Source organism: Urocitellus parryii, chromosome 10 (assembly GCF_045843805.1).
Source record: "Urocitellus parryii isolate mUroPar1 chromosome 10, mUroPar1.hap1, whole genome shotgun sequence".
Taxonomy (NCBI): Eukaryota; Metazoa; Chordata; class Mammalia; order Rodentia; family Sciuridae; genus Urocitellus; species Urocitellus parryii.
The window spans coordinates 94,450,912-94,470,426 of NC_135540.1; the positions used below are offsets into that span (position 1 = coordinate 94,450,912).

Genomic DNA, 19,515 nt, shown 5'->3' on the forward strand with positions numbered 1-19,515 from the left:
AGATTTGTTTGCACGCACAGAGAATTCAGAAGTGAGTAGTTGGAGCCAAAAGAAATGTGCATAGGTCTATATAAGGTGCTTTATTTTCTCCTGACTAATGAAAGTCCTTAAATGTATAGAGTATGAGTGATGGTATCAAAGCAAAGTTTTAAGAAGGTTCATTTGATAGGAATACAATTATTAGAATGGTATACTGGTACAGAATTTCATAGTTTTCTGAGCGACTTGAAGTTATTATTTTCTTCAATCTTTAATAATAGCTGTGTAAGAAAGACATGAAAGTCTAATTATCTCCTCGGTTTATCTGAATAAACTGAGGATCAAGCAGTAGAGCCACTTGTCCATGGTTTTGTGACTAGTGATTGGTCCCCAGAACTAGAATCCAGCTGTTCTCATATTCTCTCTAGGGCTGTTTCTATTATATTTCAGTTTTGGAGTTATATTTTCTTAAAAATGATGACATGTTTCTGGGTGATTCATATACTCTTTGCTTTGCTTGGAATGACATTGAAAGGTATTATTTGACTTGGACTAGCCTGGCAATATTATCAATATGTAAAGCTAGTGTAAAATAGGTGTTCTTCCTTCTTTCAGTTTCCTCCTTTATTCTCTTTTGGCAAACGCAAGCTCCAGGTGTCCTCATAATATAACCAGCATGGTTAGGACCTTCTACTCTTAACCATCTTGCCTACTTAAAATGTGGCCCTTGGCTCATTCTTTCTGGAAGTGCCTGACAGTTTGTAGCACAAAATGTTTAATTGCTGACTTATTTTAACTTTGCTATTTTAATCAGTTAGTTTGTGCTTTCCTTCATAAACAATTCCTAGACTTTTTGAAGCTGAGGATTAGGACTTTACCACTTCAGGTTGTGAGGTCTGAGTTAGTACTGTTATCTCTCTGCTCCTGCATGTATCTCTTCTCACACCACTTGCTGTATTCTAGTTAAGTGTTAGCTTTTGTTCATGCCCTGTTTAAGGAGTTTTACACACATTGATTTCTAACTTGCTTGTTGTCCTGCAAGTTGGCTCTGACCAGCTGGTATTCATCTGAGTTCAAAGTCCAGGCTTTCCTCCTGGAGGATATAGAGTTGCTCAAAGAAATTTCCAAGTGGCAGCAGCTCCAGGATCTTCTCTGCCTGATTGTTTTAACTCAAGGGGTAACAACCCAATTGTCAATTCCTACTGCCAATTTCTACAACCATATTCAGAGCTGCCAACTTCTCATGTGGCCTCATCTACTATTCTTGAAGGATTTTTCCTTCTATGGCCAATACCCTCTGAGGATATAGACAAAAGAACTCCCAACCCCCAAAATTACTGCCTCCAGTGTTCATAATGTTCCAGTTCCACTGCTGCTGAACTGATGAGATCACTGCTAGCCAAGTTCATCTGTGTCATTGCTTGGCTAGTAATGTTGGCCACCTGCTGAGGTTTCATCTGCAGTTTTGCTTCTACTCTGGGTTCACCACTGAAGTTCCCTGTCTGTTCTCTTTTCTCTTTGACTTCCCTTGTTGTGCATTGAAATAGATTTGCAGTATTGTTTATAATTCTACCAATCCAATCAAGAATAGATTTACACATATAATAATAAGCTCCTTATGCTTTAGAAGTAACTGAATCTTACTTCAAGCATGTTTTGTTCAGCTCACGAGGTATTTATTAATTTTTAAAGAATCCACTAAATTTGTTGCTTTTCTCATATTTTCTCTCTTTCTTTTCTTTTATGGTGCTAGGGATCAAACCTAGGACCTCATGCATGCAAGGCAAAACCTCTGCCACTGAGATACATCTCCAGACTTTTTGCTTCTCTTGATTATATAAGGCTTACATTTCCAAAGTATAACATTTGATTAGAATTGAGTATTGTTAGTCTGCTTTCTGTCACTGTGACAAAATATCTGAGATAATTGGATTAAAAAGAGGAATTTTTAAAATTTTTGGCTTACTATTTCACTTGGTCTCATTGTTTTTGGACCTGTGGCATGGAAGTACATGTTGGAAGTACATGGTCCAGAAAGCTACTCATCTCATGGTGAATAGGAAATAAAACAAGAGAAACAAGAAGATACTGGAGTCTCAATATCTCCTCCAGGACTCTGTCCCCATTGCTTAACTTCCTTCCAGTAGACTCCACAGATAGGTTGTACCACTTCCCAGTGATACCATGGGCTACTAAGCCTTTAACACATTGTCTTTGGGGACAATTTAGAACCAAATTGTATTAATCTTTCCTTTTGTCTGACTTATCAAAACTTCCATTACTCACACAGTATATGCATTGCTAGTTATATGAGGTAAACTGCACCCACTTTCATTTCTGTGACTTATGTAGGCATTTGAAATTTAAACTTTTTCTTATTTATGTTGTGAAAAGAATATTTTGGAGTCCTATAGTTAGTACCAAATTTTAGTTATGCTCCTTGTTTTCTGGGAGCCTTGGCAATTGTTTATTTATTTATTTTTTTTTACAATTCATTTAGGGTCTTTAGTAAAATTCTTGGTTTATAGAAAAATCATTGATCATATTTGATCAATGATTTTATTACTTCTACTATTACTGTAACCAATGTTACTACTATTGTCACTATACTATTGCTGTTGGGATTACGTTCTCTAAATCCTCTTAAGTAGAGAACCATGCTGGTAGTTCTCAATGTTTTCTGTTAATGAGGAAGTGGAAAGCACCAAGTTATTGACTCTTGCTTTACTCAGCAGAGCTGTTGGCCTTGTCATCCTCTAACTTATAATTTACACTAACTGTTATGGTTTGGATGTGAAGTGTCCCCCATCATCTCACATGTGAGACAATGCAAGAAGGTTCAGGGGAGAAATGATTGGATTGTAAGAGTCTTAACTCAGTGATTTAATCCCCTGGTAGGGATTAACTGAGTAGTAACTAAAGTGATAGGGTGTGGCTGGAGAAGGTGGGGATTAGGATGTGGCTTTGGTATATATGTTTGTATCTGGAGAGGAATCTCTTTCTTTCTGCTTCCTGCTATGATATTTAGCCTCACTTCAAGACCTAAGGAATGGAGTGGACTTCTATGGACTAAGACCTCTGAAACCAAGATCCCTCAAATAAAGTCTTCCTTCTCTATCATTGTGCTAGTTGGGTCCTTTAGTCACAGCAGTGAAACAGCTGATTAAAACACTAACAGTTACTGAGCTCTAAATGCCTAACCTCAAATATACTGCTGGCACTTGTCCTGTTCCATCCAAATTCTTTTACCTGACCATAGGGAATCAATCCTATGCATGCATATCAGAATTCTCAGCCGTGAGCATCTTATCAGGATCTCTCTGGACTTTCTGAGTTCAATTCACATTTAGGCTTAAGAATTTTTTTGCTTACACATTTTCTCACAAAGCATATTGCATGTGCAGGGAGAATTATTTGATCCTGTATTTTCAAAGGCAACCCTCAAAATTATCATTCATAGCTATAGTTTCTCAATTTTACAATGGAGTTGATATTATCTTTACTCTTGTAGTGAACCACATGCTGCAGGCTGCTCTCTTTTCAAGACTGAAGGACTTTTCTTCCAGTTCCTATGAATGCCGATGCCAGATCACAGCTGAGAATAGACCTTAGCTGGAGCACTGCCTTGTGTAAATTGTTCCTTCCTAGGGGCTGCATATATCCAATGTCTGGTGCTTATGGGGGTACAAAATCCACATTCCTCCTCAGCTAGAGTCAACTTTGAACAACGATCTTATCTTTAGACTTCTCCTGGTTGCAAGTGAAGACTTTGTTGAAAATCTACTGCTAGTCCAAACCCTCCCTTTGCCCAGCATTGCTCTTTCCCTCCAGGTAGTGATGTCTATAGTACTCTGGAGAAAACTCTATAGGCAAACTCCAGCTCAATGTCTACTAGCCAGTAACTGATCAGCAGCAACTGTTTACCCTTTGCAGTCCCAGTTAGATTCATGGATTAACATAGATTTGGTACATTCTAAGTATGCATGTGATCTAGAGAGTTCACTAGATTCACTAGAAATTTTCTAGATCATATAATTACATGATAATTACAGAAAAAGGACTAAACAGTATACAGCTCTTTTAGATAGGGTTTTTTTTTTTTTTTTAAGCTGTGACCAAAAAAACCTGACAAGAACAATAGAAGAGAAAAAGTTTATTTGGCACTCCTGGTTTCAGAGCTCTCTGTCCATAGACAACCAGCTCCATTGCTCTGGGCCTGAGGCAAGGCAGTACATCATGGCAGAAGAGTATGGTGGAGAAAAGTTGTTCAGTATATTATACCAGGAAGCAGGGAGAGAGAAAGAGAGAGAGAGAGCTTTGCTCAACAAGAACAAAATATATACCCCAAAGGCACACCCCCGGGGACTTAGCTCCTCTAGTACACCCCACCTGCCTACAGTAACCACCAGGTTAATCCCTATCAGGGGATTAATGCAGTGATTAGGATAAGACTCTCATAACCCAGTCATTTCACCTCTAAACTTTCTTGCATTGTCTCACACATGAGCTTTTGGGGACACCTCACATCTAAATCATAACATTAGCAAATGACTCAAGTAAATTAGAGCCACAGATAATACCAACTTTAAATAAACGAGATTCTAATATGTATTCATCACAGAGCATCTACATATATTTATAGTCAATATTTATTTTGTTTTGGATTTACTGATGAAACCCCATAATAATACCAATGAAAAATAAGTAGGACTCTAAACATAAAGTGAACTTTTTATGTGTATATTTAAATCATTTGAGTAAAACCTTAAGAGAAATCTTAGCATATTTTGTTCCCTAACATTCATGTTAAATGTGTGTTCTAGAAAACACAGTGACAATGGCTGTTTTTCACCTTACTTATCTTTCAATGTAAATTTATTTTCCATGAAGGAATTATTTCTTACTTGAAAAATTTGGACTTTCTTCATCCCAGATTGACACTAAATATGGTTAATAGAGTATTAGTTTTCATTTCTTAATAAAAAATAGGGTTTTATATATAATAATGTTTTTCTTCATAGGAGATAATGAGCAACTTGGTGGACTTTGTTAGCAAAATTTCATTAGAGCAGTATTAGTTTTGTGAGAAGGGAATACTCCACTTCTTTGAATAACATCAGGGTTATATTTCCTGGAAATATGGGCTTTATTATACATGGCATTATTTGAAATAATTATGTATATACAATGTTGCAAATGGGAATTAAGTTCCAAGGAAAACTTACTTTTATTATATCATAAAATAAAATGATAGAATTTTACTTTCTTATACCCTGTGATAATTACCTCTTACTTAATTTCTCGTCAAGCTTTGAATTCCATCTCTTCCCTTTAACTCAGAACTCCTCCATGTCCCCCTGCCCCTGAAAAATTTATATTAACATACACTTTGACTTTCCTTTTTTGGATTCAGTGAAATCTCTCTGCTACTGCATGTAGCCAAATTCTCTGCTTAGGCACAAGATTCCATAACCTCTTGCCTATTCAAGAGTTTTATTTAACCTTTGTTTGTGTGTTCATTCTCTTGTTCCTCCTGTTTTTTGTTTCTCTCCTTCCTTTCCCTCCTCTCAGCTAACCTCCTCTCACCATGCAATAGCCATTAGCACACAAACTTGCTGTTGTTTTCCATCTTAAGAAATCCTCTCTTGGCCCATTCTCCTCCTTTACCCTTTGTCACATTTCTCTGATCTTGTAGAGCAAAACTCCTTGAAAGAACTGTCTCTATTGGCTGTCTCCACTTTCTCATTTCCAGTTCTCTCCTTAATACATTTCAGTTGGATGTTTTTCATTTTCTCCTTGCTAAAACTCTTCTAAAAATAGAAGTAGCCATTGATGTCTATGTTGTCAAGCCCAGTGATCCACTAATTATCCTTTTTCTACCTAAGTTCTTAACAGAATTTGGCATAGTTGGACACTATCTTCTATGGAATACATAGAATACATGCTTCTCCTGGATTTGCTTTCTCTAGCTCTACTGGTCTTTCCTTATTCTCTTCGATGTCTTTTGTGTCTTTTGTGTAACAAAAGATTCAGCATTAGAGTTCAGCTGTGGTCTCTTTGTTACATAGACTTTTTTTCTGAATGAACTTATTCAGTCACATAGCATTAAATACCAAGTTCCCACTGATGACTTCCAAATTGTACATTCATCCTCAACCTTTCTATTGGCCTCCTTAACACCCAGCCATTACTTGATGTCTAATGGATATCTAAAACATCAAATGTGTTAAATTGAAATCTTAATTTTCAACTCATCACTTTTCCTTCCATGTCTAATCAATCTCAGTAAATGGTACCACCATTTATCCAAAACTTAGAAACAAGGCTTCTTCCCCCGACCCTTGCTTCTTGTAATTCTTATTCTATTAGCAACTCCTGTTGGCTCTATTTTCAAAAGGTATACTAATCCCCCCACCATCTCACTGTTTCACTACTGTTAAGCTAGGACCATTCCCTTATATTTAGACTTTTCTAAGGGCCAACACTCCCCCCACACACACACTTCAGTCAATTTGCAACACAGTAGTTGTAGAGATTTTCTTTTAGACATGATTAGATCAAATAGTTTTCTTTTTCAGAACACCTATGTCTTTACACTTTATTCAGAATGGTCTCACATCCTTTTTTTTTTTTTTTGCATGGGGCAACTCTTTATTTCACAGGACATTTGGAAGGCGATAAGGCAACAGAGGCAATATTTTTATAATGTTGCTAACATTTTCCCAAGGCCAAAGCTAGGAAACCAGCTTGCGTCATTTCCACAAGAGCTGCTCAGCAGTGTCCTCCCTAACCCGATGCACATACTAGTAGCAATGAAGTACATAAAGTTTCGAGGCAGCCAACGGCTTGTTTTGTCCTTTATCGTTGACAGTTTGCAAACTGGATGCTTGGTTTTGGCACACTGCTTCAGATGGTCACGAGTAGAATCCCTTCAGTATTTAGAAGACTAACTCCTTAATTAAAGCCAAATATGCTCAAGGACTTGAGTTTAAGAACGACTCACTGTTACCAATCAATATTATATAAAACCTGTTTCTTGTTTAACCCAAATGATGGAGGTAAGCTTTTTCCCCCTAGAGTCTTTAGATGCCATGTGAATAAATACAACTTCATGATGCATCCTATTTCTGGTTTGCTCTAGGGAAATGGCAGGCTCTGGGCACTGTTTGGTAGATACCACAGCTGCATTTTAAAACTTGAAGTTGCTTTAAATATTTCCAGCAAGGGCCTTGTGGCCTTTGAGATTGACTTATGTTTGCTCAGCTGCATTTCCTCCTGATTTAATATTGATTTAATATTGCTATGAACAGGAGAGTGTGTAAAAGTAAAAAGTGTATACTATTTACAAGTTTAAAGTTTTCCTTTAGCTTACCAAGGGTTAAGTGACTCACTTGCCTGTAGGATAATAGTATGCAAATCTTTTACTTTGATATGTGAAAGTTTTTGCTATCTCAAATAGTAATTTTCAGCTATAATCATCAGTTTAAGTAAATGTTCCCATAATTTCAAGGTCCAGATACAAAATTTTTGTCTGGTAGTCCTTGGCTGATTTTTTTTTTTTCCCCATGAGAAGTCTTCAGGTAGATGAATTATGACTTCAAAGTACTGAAAAACAGAGCTAAGAAATAAGGTCGAGCTCTGTCGTTCCGGTATTTTCGGGATCCAGCTGCTTAAAGATCTTGAATAGCATTTCCAGTCGAACCAAACACGGTACAAAATTATCAAAATCGATGATGAGCTGATCATCTGCAAACCGAGCAACGATCACTTGGTGAATTTGACAGGGCATCTTGAAACCTTTGTTTCTTTTGTTTCCAAACTGTTTGCTGTTGTTCTGCTTGCTTCCTTAATAATGCATAAGATTTTTCTTGCCTCTTTTTCCACTGTCATGCTACTTCAGGCTGCTAACCATGCTTCCTTTCCATGTTTGTTTAGTTGGCTCTGAATCAGCTTGGAGATCAGTCTCATCCTGGATGTAGGTAGCAGAAATGATTTGTGATAAGCTAATATTAATTTTTCCGTTTTCCACAGTAAATGCATTTTCAATGAGACTATGGCTGCCTGGAAGTAAGACTGCATTTTCCCGGTCTCAAATCCTTTGCTGCTCCTGTAATATCTAATATGCTCTTGCCTCTGTCTCTAACCTTTTTCACATCACTCTTACACCTGCTTATTCTCTTTCACCTCTTAGGGTCTTGATCCTCAACCACTGCAAGCCCATTCTTGCTTCATGGCAGGTTCACCTCCTGTGACCTCTACCTGGAGTATTTCCTCCACCAAATCTTCACTCATTGACATCATTCACATCTATGCTATGGACTAAACAATAGTCCTTCCCAAACTAATATGTTGAAGTTCTTAATCTCCAATGTTTGCTGTTTTGAGAAAGACCTTTGGGAGATAAATAAAGATAAATAGGCCTTGAGGGTGGGACCCTCATGATGAATTTAGTACTTTTAAAATAAGAGATGCCAGTTTGTTCTTTCTCTCTCCATCATGTGGGGACACACAACACAACCATCTACAAGTCAGGAAGAGAATTCTTATCAGAAAAAGATTGTGCTACCACCTTGGTATTGGAATTCTAGTCTCTAGAACTGGGAGGAAATAAATTTCTCTTGTGCAAGCCATCCAGTATGTGTTCTTATGACAGTCTGAGCCACTAAGAGTCTCCCATTTCTCTTACAAGTATTTCCTGGCCTGTATACATAGAACCACACTCTATATCAATATTGCAATAGAGGAAACTTATAATAATTTAGTGCTAATTTTTCTATTAGGTCCACTGTCAAGATTCAGGAGTCAATGAATGCTAAAACCTCTTATACCTGAAGGGTCCACTTATTAACATGGAGATTATTGCAGAGAGATGACCATGATCCAGAGCTGCACAATTATTTCAGAGATTTTTAACATCACATAAAATATATCACATCACTTCTAGATTTTATGATAAAGACCCAAGATAGTGCAGAGATATTGGGACAGAAATTTGATGTGTAAATAATGGATGATTAAATATAGGATTTATTCAACTGTTAATATTTCTGTGTGAACTATACTTACAATACAGTGGTTCTATACAGGGGTTCTGTAACTATGGAAAAGGAGATTTCCATGTTACTAATTAAAACCTGCATTTAAGTGATCTAAAATTTGTTGTGAATGTGAAATTCACATATTTTGAAGTCTTTCATTATTAAATGCAAAATGTTTTGAAATTTACATTGCATATAGTATAACATAAGTATGTATACCAAGCCTTGAACATTCTGTGTTGAGTTTAGATATATAAATCTCATTGTCTGGCATTCAAGCATTTTTATCTTTGGTTTTCTAAGACTGTTTTTGAAAGAGGTATCATGGTTCAAAATACAACAACAAAACAACACAAAGTATAAATTAATAATTCACTTTCTCTAGCCTTCTTTCTCACTCCAACATGTGTGGTTCTTCTGTAGCATTCACTGTAATGATGTCTTTTATAATTTTTCAATTTGTCCACCTCCTCTGGAGGTCAGATGGGGAAGCAGTTATATTTTCCAAATACTATATAGAGATAGGAGGAGGTGTGTGGAGCTCCACTGGTATTCTAATAGCTCTGGAGACAGGGATTGGGGGTGAATGCCATCGACTTTGTACTCCTAAAACCACAGTCATTTGAACAAAGTATCTATTCTTAAAGGAAGGAAATAGGCAGAAAATTGTAATTTGAACTCTTTTTACTGGGACCTAGTTAAGTCTTTATGAGATTTCATATTATCTTCTAATTATACTTGGTATGGGCTCAAAAATGATACTTGGGTAACATCCCAAGTAGACTCATAGAATTACCATAAAGAAAGTCATTTTTAAAAACCCAGTGCCTACATGGGGAGACAGTTGTATATTAGAAAGAGATATGACACTCATCATCAGTGTTTCAGGATTTGGATTCTGGCCTGGCCATGAATGGCCTAACACAATGCCTCACATATTTAAAATTATGTGTGTGTGTGTGTGTGTGTGTGTGTGTGTGTGTGTATATATATATATATATATATATATATATATATATATATATAGTATTAGCATACAAAAATGATCAAATTGGCCTAATAACTTACAAATAATTATATTCTATGATTGAAATGTACTTAGAGCAGACAGTCCAGAGAACCCAGAAATTCTGAGCATCAAAGCTAAAATAGTCATCTAAAAGATGAATCAGCTACTGTCCCTGTACTAGATACTTCATTTTCTGTTGCTAAAATATGTCTATTTTCTTTTCTCCATCCTTACTGTCACTTTTTCAGGATAGTGGTCCCCAACAAAGTTAAATTATGTTTCATATGGCTTTTGAATTATGAGCAAAATCCTTTTTCTGAACTATTACCCACTTCTAGCTTAATGGTGGTGTTAGAGGGGTGTGCTGGCTCAAAAAAAAAAGGTGAAAATATCTTTATAGCTGCAAAACAAAAAAAGTGGAAATGTACTCATTGCCAAGAAAAGAACAAACATATAGCTCCAGAAAAATATGCACAAGTTGCTTAACAGTTTGCAATTTGTGCCATTTTAGTAGTTTCACAGGCTGTCAGCTTCATAGTAAATGTTCAGTTGTCTAATTCCAATGGCTGTTACTGAATGTTCAGTTGGCCTTGGAAAGACAAAGATTGATTCATAGAATAGAAGCCCTGACACTGATTATTCAAGCTAAGTGTCTGTGGTCACTTTTCCTTAAGTTGACATTGAAAAAAAAATCTAAGGATCAGATGGACTCTACCAGATTGTTTTATTTATGGTATTGCTTTAGTAACATGAACATAATCATGATCTCACTCAAAGTACTTTTCAAGAGGTAACAACCTGTTTAAACAATAAGCATGAAATAGGTTATAGACTATCTAGGTTTATTTATGTATTATGGTCTTTGATTTCTTGTGGAAGAGTGCATGAAAGTCTTCCTAAATTATTGCCCCACTATGCCCTTTTAATTATGTTGGAAGTTGGTCCCAAAACAGTCTTCAACATTTGTGGATAAGAAAAAGATTTATAGATTGTCTCAGAATATGTTCACACACCTCAATATCTTATTAGTTGACTCTAATTGATTAATGCCCCCAGAGCAATCTCATGCAGTCATCAAATATAACATTTCAGTTATGTATATGTTTTCTTTAAAACAGAAATCTTAAAATCATGACAATTGCTATTTTAATTATAGCATTGCATTGAGAGATGAGAAATCTTGGGCATATGATTTTTTCCAAACTAACTTACTTTGTGATCCCAGGGTAGTCATTTTTTGCCTTGTTTTTCTTGTTTGTAAACCAGAGATGATGCCATGTGCCTCCTTACCAAGCATGTGGTGAGGATTAATTAGATAAATATCAGCAGAGCCCTCTGAGCAACTTAGGGTTGAGGTGTTTACCCATCCGAGGTATTATTGTCATTATCATTATCATACCATTTCACTGGATCATAAATAAAACTCAAAGCTGTTAAAGATGGAAAAGATTTTGTTGGCCTGCCAAATCCCACCTCACAACCTCTCTAAGTAGCAGGGCGAGGCCCATCGAGTCCCTTGACAGAAGACATATAATGGATTAAACTGGTACTTCACTTGATCATAGCCAAAAGGTTTGTGTTAATGAGCTTAATAGTATTTACTTGGTGGGTGTCCAGAACAGCTGTCCTTTTTTGTTGCAGGTGCCAAAACCAAAGCCAAAGCAAGTCTGGATTTAGCAAATCCAATTACTTCTCAGGATTTGCTCCCTTCCAAGACAGCACTTATCATAATCATTTGCTGATAATAGACACCCTGTTAAGTTGATACTAGATACTCAAAGCCAGATTCAGGAATCCATTTTCTTTCTTAAAAAGCTGTTTTAACTTTATGTAATAAGGCTTATCAGACATGTTTTACATTTAGAGTGAGAGTTTGCCTTTGATAATGATAACACCAAACAACTAATTCCAGATTCTCTTGATTTGATAACACGTCTACAAGAATAGCATTTTAATTGTTTCCAAGCTCACAAAGATATTTCTGATTAATTTTTTTTCTTGTCTGCAAGAGCAAAAAGGGAATTCAGAGGACATCCTAATTAAAAATGAAAATGGATCATCACACAAGTAGCTTATTATGAGATGTAAAACCCCATGAAAAATGAATATAATCTTTCTCAAGCAGGGTAAGCTGTGTGTATGTTTTAATAATCCAGAACACCTGGATATTTCACAGCCAAATAGAAGGCAGAGATGTAAGGTGAAAGTGACCTTGTAATAAGGAAGAATTCGCGTATGGAAGGAGGATGCCTGAGTGAGCAGACTAACCGGCGACTGAAATTAGAAAACCCTTCCAATCAGTATGAGCTAGAGAGAGCATATATTGGCAGAATGACTGAAATGACATTGACAGCCAATAGCTCTCAGGCTGCTCACACGCAAGCCAGCCTGCTAGGTACCTTTCTTAAAGAATTTATTTATTTTCTTGCAGAGAAGAAGAGCAGGGGGAAAAAAAGGTGTATTTGGTTTGGGAACATGTAAATTCCATGGTAAGCCTTGTTTTGGAGAGTTCATATTTTCTGTCATTAGCCATTTTATTTCTCCAGGTAAAATGTCCTTGCTTCAGTGGATTAGTTTGATAAATGCTTCATCCATTCATAAGTAAAAATCTCTTTTGCCCTTTGGCAGCATATAGAAGATGTTTCAAAACCTGATTTGGTTAATTGTAGGTTTCATAAAGTAATATATTTTTTGGTACTTTAGAAGTCTTTCTGTATCTACTTATTTATCCTGATGTTCAAAGTTTTCTGCTTAAAATAATACTAGTTTATCTAGGCAGTTTGTTTTGACTCTTGAATTTCCTTTTGCTTCTCTTTTCTCTGGCCTCCAACTTTGTAATATTCCATAGCTGCAGAGATCATATATCCCAGGCTTTCAGGGACTGTCCTAGCATCTCTCTACAGTTTAACAAATCACCAGAATGAATGTCCTAGGCATTTGAATAACAATTTGTTATGCTGTCTAGCCCACCAAGAAACTACAAAATTCCTGTTTCAGGTGTGTTTTGATCAGTTCATAAGGAAAATGTGGTCCATCTGTCCATGAAAATCATGAATTTGAAAACATAAAAAACTACCTATTTGTGGGTTGTGAATGTTTTACTTTAGTCTATAAGTATGTTTCCACAATATAAGAGTAAGTCTATGTAGATTTATTTTCAAGCAGGCCTTTAAAATACTGTGTGTTGATAGTGACCCAATTTTTCACCCTTCTAGTAGTTAAGTCTGTACATATTTATAGAATGTCTAATTTATTCATAATCACCTTCATCTATAGGTTATAGGGTCAGTGCCAAGTTCCTAGAATAAGGAAATTAAGATGTGAACTGAATAATTGATGTCTTAACACAATCATCTCAAAGATTAATTTTTCTGGAAAGTATCAATAAAAAATTTTAAAGAAGAATAAATGCCATTACATTAGCATTTTGTTTTGATAAAGTCAAAGCTATTTTAATTTTTAATTTTTTTGGTACTGGGGATTGAACCCAGGGGCACTTAACCACTGAGCCATATCCCCAGCCCTTTTTTGTATTTTATTTAGATATAGGGTCTTGCTGAGTTGTAAAGTGCCTCGGTAAGCTGCTGAGGCTGACTTTGAACTCATGATCCTCCTGCCTCAGCCTCTGGAGTCGCTGTGATTATAGGCATATGGCACCATGCCCAGAAAAGTTACTTTAGAGACTCATATTCATCACTTACCAGTAAGCTTTTGTATACAAATCTGGTAGTACTCATATTACCTATTACTTACCCCTTATTTGATCAGGAATTAAAATCTGATATCAAGAGAGGAAAAAAATATTTATTTAATGAGATCTAAATATCAAAAAGTCTGAGTCTAGAGATGCTCTTTTTAGATAGAATTTTGGGGAATAGGGCCCTCAATTTCCTTACTCCTATATGCCCAGAATGCTAGACATTTTTTCTTTATTTAGTCAATAGAATATTATTTCAAGGAATCCAGGTAAAAGAAGGTCACACTGCTAACTAATAAGACCTTTACCAACTTTGGTCTTATGTCTTTAATAAATGTTTACTGACTTGCTTTCGTAGGTCAATCATTCGTCCTTGTTTTGAAGAATTTGTGAAGAAGACTACTTCCAAAACAATCAAGATGCTCTAGTCATTTGATTGCTGCTTGATAAATTTTAATTCCTAGCAGCTAAGATTGGCAAATGAATATTGCTTTTTGTCTCCCACATAGATCTTCTATCTCTTTACCTTGACTGAACTGGAAGACTCAAAGATTAGAATATACTAGGAATAAGGAAGTATTTGCAAGGATATATATGTATATATATCTATATATCTATCTATCATATATATATGATATCTATCTATCTATCTATCTATATATCTATCTATATACACCCATACCCCATATACATATATGTGTGTGTATGTACCACCCATACCCCCCATACATGTACATATACAACATACAGAGATATGAAGAGGATGTCTAAGAAAACATGTTAGCTATTAGATAAATCTGTATTCTTATCTTTGAGATTGTCTTTGAAGTAAAGAGTAATTTTTTTTTTTTTTTACCATAAATAATACTGCATTCCTTCCTGATTAATTTATTTAGAAATTGGCACTGTGATTTTCTCTGTCACTTTTACTTTATCTGGGCTGCAATGTGTGTTCACATATTTCTGAATAGCATTTTTAATAGCATCTTAAAAACCTAGCAATACATTTTTGATGATAGAAGACATTTAAGTCCTGGTGAAATATTTCTGACTGCAATTAGTTCTGTCTAGGATTGCATATTCTTATTGAATAATCACTAATTTCTATACAAATCTTCATAACTGTCTTAAAGCAAAATTACTAAAAAAACAAGACCACCTATTTAAGAAACAGTACTGGTTATAGATTTACTCCTAAATATATTTCGTATTCTTGTCGGTTGGACATCTAACTTTCCTCTCTCACATTAGAGCAATCCAAAGTTGGGTAGCTGCAATGATGAGTATAATTGCATAATTCCCAACTTAAGTGAATCCCCTATTCCACAAACTCTGTTTCTAAACTGTCTTTATTAATAGTTAATTGATAGTTTCAATATATTTAATACCAAAAAAAAGTAAAACTTCCAATGAGTGATTCTGATGAGTATTAATAGTTGAAGCCACTAGCAGTTTAATTTATTGACTGTAACATGTCAGGAATGAGTGTGTAAAGGTGAATAAAATGTAGTCCTGATCTTCAAGGTGTTTATAGTCTAGTAGGAAAGACAAACATCAATTTACACTGATTTCATGTGATATAATCTCCAACCAAAGAAAACCCATTTAGGTTTTAATTTGTTTTCTAATCTTTTACTGCATTAATCTCTGATTTTCATTAAATGTTTTGAAATTAGGTAAAAAAAAAATCTTTGTGTCAACTTCACTGGTTTTGTTAGTACAAGCAGTGAAGGCAAAAGTCACTGATAATGTTGGGATTATGTTCTGAACAATTCCACAAAAAAAAGTTTTTTAAAACTGCACAAACAAAAATAAACAAAAAATCATATTTGTCAGTATTTTCCCCATAATGCAAGCCTACTTCATTTAATGATAATTTGTTTTATAACTTTATTTGACAATCAATGCTTAGTTCTCATTCATATTGACTGTGGATTTTTACAAGTGACAGCTGGGATATAGGTACAAAATACACAACTTGTTTGGTGAATGCTCATCGTCATTACGTTTTCTTGACAACCACGTGTGGATATTATATAGAACATTTCTTATTCCTTTGATGCAGATGATTATTGAGTTTGGTATCCGTCTGCACTTTTGGAGTTCCCACCTCCTTCATAACAAACTTCTGGTTTCTTTTTGAGGGGGTGGGTGGGTAACAGGGGATTGAACTCAGGGGCACTCGACCACTGAGCCACATTCCCCAGCCCTATTTTTTTGTATTTTATTTAGAGAGAGGGTCTCACTGAGTTGCTTAGCACCTTGCCATTGCTGAGGCTGGCTTTGAACTCGCTATTCTCCTGCCTCAACATCCCAAGCTGCTGGGATGACAGGTGTGAGTGTTGATGGTATTATCCTCAGGTCACCACTTTTTTTTTTTTTTTTTTAGAGAGAGAGAGAATGAACGAATGAATGAATTTTTAAAATTTTTACTTTTTAGTTTTTGGAGGACACAACATCTTTATTTTTTATTTTTATGTGGTGCTGAGGATCGAACCCAGCGCCCCTCGCATGCCAGGCGAGCGCGCTACTGCTTGAGCCACATCCCCAGCCCAAGGTCACCGCATTTTTGATGGCAGATCTGCCCCTTTTTTGCTATGCTTCATTGCAGAAGCTATTCTGCCCAGCCCGTGTTGGAAAGGAAGAGTGTGCAGGATTGTGCTGTTTTTTTATTATTGTTTCTTATATAGTGGTGATACTGTGAAAAATGCCAGATTTGCTCCCAAACTGTCAAATTAATCCAAGCCACAAGAAGGAGGAATAAGTGTTTTGCAAGATGAATTCTACAAGCAATATCTTTCATGAGTGTTGGTTGGCATTTTTGAATTTAGCACAGCATCAGGGGAGGTTATTTTCTAGTGAGCAAAAGGATATGGACAAACAAAGAAAATCTCAGATTTATTATGTCTGTATAGAACAAAATCCTGTACAATCTAGGCTCTGATTTCTTCTACTGAATGATACAGAATTTTAGGAGGAGGAAGCATACTCGGTCTCACTCCAAGGTCTCTATTAATAGATATGATTTGTCTCTCACTCACAAACCCATATTAACATACATACTTAAATGCACATACACATTTATATACAAAGTCTCTAGTGATTTGGACAGTGCTATTTATGGATGAGATAGGCTCCAGTTTCTAAATCCTGCAGTAATTACTTTATTTCTTGAAGCATGAGATTTGATTACCCATTTGTTATTATTCATGCTGCGTAATATTTTTTCCTGTCACTTTATGTAGCTCTTCTAGAAAAAAAGTCCCTCACAAGTTAGCTCAGGAAGACCAATGTTGCATAGGTGGAGCAAGTTAGCTTTCACCTCTGCCAACAAATGTATAGAATTTTAAGAAGCCCTAACGTGAAGACTGGGTAGATTTCTATTTCCTAAGGGAAACTTTTACAATGAAGAAGTTTGGTGGTTTAAAAAATATAAGTGATTTTGAAGAGTGAAGCAAATAGGTACTAATTAAATACCACATGGGAAAAATGTAATGATAAGTTATGGTTGGTGTTTTAGTCAGCTTTTTCATTGCTGTGACTAAAAGGCTTGACAAGAACAATTTTAGGAAGAAAAGTTTATTTTGTGGCTCAGAGTTTCAGAGGTCTCAGTCCATACACAGTGGTTCCATTCCTTGGGGCTTGAGATGAGGCAGAACATCATCTTGGAAGAGTGTGTCAGAGAAAAGCAGGTCAGGCCATGACCACCAAGGAGCAGAGAGAAATCTGCTCAACAAAGACAAACTGTAAACCTCAAAGGTACACTTCCAATGACCCCCCTCCTCCAGCCACATCCCACCTGCCTATTACTACCCAGTTAATCCCTTTAAGGGGATTAACAATCTGATTGGATTAAGGCTCTCATAACCCAACTGTTCCCCTTATAAACCTTCTTCATTGTCTCACAGGTGAGCTATTAGGGAACACCTCATTTCTGAACCATAATAGTTGGGTCCTGAACAATTAAAAGGGAATATAGGAGACTCACCAGTTTTGCATATGCTTTAATAAGAGACCCAGTAACTTCTGTGAAAATCTTTTGCAATCTTGAGTTCTTCCTGAGAAATATGCTTGTTCTAGGGATACTATGTATGATAAAAATGAACCACAAATTTAGGCAGTTTAGTGTTGACATTGGAGAAATTTGGCTTACTATAAAGAGAAAAACAAAGTTGATTTCTGTTTTACCAATACAGCAGTAGGTTTGAGATGTTAGAGGCCTTACTATACAAGGTTAAATGCCACTGATAGAAGGAAACACAGAATATTTTGTAACAGGGAAGGAGGATGACGTTTTAGATGAGATTTCAAAGGTATGAATTCTAAGATGTTAAATAGTTAGGTTTGCTTTTGTTGAAATAAAAGATTTTTGCCCAACAAAGGCTGTTATAGACAGAGTAAGGTGCTATTTGATTGTTTGGCAGATAATATTTGCATGCAAAGTCAAGAAGAGACCTTTTTTTTTTAAAAGAATATGAAGTGATTTTTTTTTAAGAATAACAAGAAAATCGTAGAAATTTAAGTGGAAAAATAGTCAAAGAATATACATTGGTAATTTAGATAAATAAAAGCCTGATTTGCCACTGAGTATCTAAGGTAGTAATCCAAGAAATGGAACTGAATATAACACTGAGAAACAATTGGTCATAATTAGAAAGGTGAGTGCTACCAAGATTGTAGAGGAGAGATTATAACTCTTATACTATGTTGGTTAAAACAAATGGAATATTTTTTTTCCATCTGGGAATGAGACTGCTAGTCTTTAGTGAAAACAAGAATATGCATGCCTTGCTCACTGCCCTCCAAATCTCTCTGCAGCCCCGATGCAGAAACCAAAGAAGCAGAATCAGCAACAGCAGCAGCCACCACTGCCCGAGCAGGAAGAGACTGGAGATGAGGAGGATGAGAGTCCCATCGGACCACCCAGCCTTCTGGGCCCTCCCCACAAGGCCAGTGGAAAGCCTGATGACCCCAAATCAGCTCTTCACAAAGGTCCTCCAGAATCAAGGGGACTGATGATTCCACCACTGATGAGTCTCCCACCTCCTCCCTGGAGCAGAGGCCCAATCTGGGGAGGCCTCGGACCCAGGTCTGGCCCATATGGTCATGGTTGGTGGGGGTTCAGTGCTGAACCCCCTTTTCTGGGGCCGGTCCATGGGGGTCCCTCCAGAGAAAGCTTCCACAAAGAGCAGAGAAACTCTCGAAGGCTCAAAAGCTGGTCTCTTATCAAGAATACCTGCCCGCCTAAGGATGGCCCCCAGGTTATGGAAGACAAATCTGACCGCCCCGTCTGTCGATACTTTTCCAAAAAAGGCCACTGTAGATATGAAGACCTCTGTGCCTTCTACCACCCAGGCGTCAATGGACCTCCTCTGTGAGACTGTGCCTTCCCATCCAGGCTGGAAGGAGCCCTCTGTGACCCAGCGGCCATGTATTTCCCTATAGCCCTGTGATGGCTACTGTGAGGCTCTTCCTCCCAACACCCTCGGTCAATGACACATCCACCCCCATCCACCACCTCCCTGGTTTGGGGTCCAGAGTTGTGTTTCATCACTGGTGCGCAGTGCGCTCTGTATTCTGATCCAGCCTCCAGAGACATGCCTTTGGGACCCCTTCTTCCTCCCTTCAACTGCCTCCTGGATCTTCTTGCCTTTCGCCAAATGACTGCTGAACAGGAAACCTCTTTGGTGCTGTTTCTTGTGCATCTGTCCACCTGTCCCCAGTACTGCCCTCAATCCCTGAGAGCCCTGGAGTGGTTTCCTACCCACTTTAGCTGCTTGTTTTAAGTCCTT

At 36.8% G+C, this 19,515-nt stretch overlaps 1 pseudogene; it reads left to right on the forward strand.

The window, feature by feature from the left end:
* The first annotated feature begins 18,546 nt into the window (after positions 1-18,546).
* On the forward strand, positions 18,547-19,101 carry LOC113196083 (proline-rich protein 3 pseudogene; annotated as a pseudogene).
* The last annotated feature ends 414 nt before the right edge of the window (positions 19,102-19,515 follow it).